Genomic DNA, 1791 nt, shown 5'->3' with positions numbered 1-1791 from the left:
ACCATGTATGTCTCTCTTAGGGTCCTCGTTTACTAGCTTCTCTGGCAGTGTGGATTGTAGGCTGGTAATCTTTACTCTATGTCTAAAATCTGCATATGAGTGAGTACATACCATGTTTGTCATTTGTGATTGGGTTACCTTGCTCAGAATGGTTTCTTTGAGTTCCATCCATTTTCCTGCAAATTTCAAGATTCCATTGTTTTTTTCCGCTGAGTAGTACTCCATTGTGTAAATGTACCACATTTTCTCTATCCATTCTTCTGTTGAGGGGCAACTAGGCTGCTTCCAGTTTCTGGCTATTACAAATAGTGCTTCTGTGAACATCGTTGAACAGATATCCTTATTGCATGAATGAGCTTCTTTTGGATATATGCCTAAGAGTGGAATTGCTGGATCTTGTGGTAGACTGATTCCCATTTTCTTGACAAGTCGCCATACTGATTTCAAAAGTGGCTGTACTAGTTGGCACTCCCACCAGCAATGGAGAAGTGTTCCCCTTTCTCCACATCCTCTCCAGCATAAACTTCATTGGTGTTTTTGATTTTGGCCATTCTGAAAGGAGTAAGATGGTATCTCAGAGTTGTTTTGATTTGCATTTCCCTGATGGCTAAGGATGTTGAACACTTGCTTATGTGTCTTTCAGCCATTTTAGATTTCTCTATTGAGAATTGTCTATTTAGTTCTGTACTCCACTTTTTAATTGGATTGTTTGGTGTTTGGGGGACTAGCTTCTTGAGTTCTTTGTATATTTTGGAGATCAGCCCTCTGTCAGATGTAGGGTTGGTGAATATCTTTTCCCAGTCTGTGGGCTGCCATTTTGTTTTGCTGACCTTTGCCTTACAGAAGCTTCTCAGTTTCAGGAGGTCCTATTTATTAATTGTTGATCTCAGTGTCTGTACTTCTGGTGCAATGTTTAGGAAGTGGTATCCTGTACCATTTAATTCAAGGGTATTTCCCACTTTATCTTCTAATAGGTTCAGTGTGGCTGGATTTATGTTGAGGTCTTTGATCCATTTTGACTTAAGTTTTGTGCAAGGCGATAGGCTTGGGTCTATCTGCAGTCTTCTACACGTCTGCATCCAGTTATGCCAGCACCATTTGTTGAAGATGTTCTCTTTGTTCCAACATATAAATTTGGATTGTTTGTCAAAAATCAGGTGTTTGTAGGTGTGTGGGTTAATATCAGGGGTTTCAACTCTATTCCATTGTCTACCTGTCTATTTTTGTGCCAATACAGCTGTTTTCAGAACAATAGCTCTATAATAGAGCTGGAAGTCAGGGATGGTAATGCCTCCAGAAGTTCCTTTATTGTACAGGGTTGTTTTGGCTATCCTGGATCTTTTGTTTTTCCATATAAAGTTGAGTATTGTTCTTTCAAGGTCTGTGAAGAACTGTGTTGGGATTTTGATTGGAATTGCATTGAATCTGTAGATGGCTTTTGGCAAGATTGTCATTTTTACTTGTTAATCCTACCTATCCAAGAGCATGGGAAATCTTTCCATTTTCTGGTATCTTCTTTAATTTCTTTCTTTAGAGACTCAAAATTCTTATGGTGCAGGTCTTTCACTTTTTTTGGTTAGTGTTACCCCAAGGTATTTTATGTTGTTTGTGGCAATTGTAAAAGGTAATGTTTCTCTGATTTCTTTCTCCACCAATGTGTCATCGGTATATAGCAGGGCCACAGATTTTTTTGAGTTAATCTTGTCTCCTACCACTTTGCTGAAGGTGTTTATCAATTGTAGGAGTTCCCTGGTTGAGTTTTTAGGGTCACTTATGTAGACTATCATAGCA

The sequence above is a fragment of the Cricetulus griseus genome, assembly GCF_003668045.3.
Source record: "Cricetulus griseus strain 17A/GY chromosome 1 unlocalized genomic scaffold, alternate assembly CriGri-PICRH-1.0 chr1_1, whole genome shotgun sequence".
In the NCBI taxonomy this organism is placed as follows: Eukaryota; Metazoa; Chordata; class Mammalia; order Rodentia; family Cricetidae; genus Cricetulus; species Cricetulus griseus.
This window is presented reverse-complemented; position numbering follows the sequence as displayed.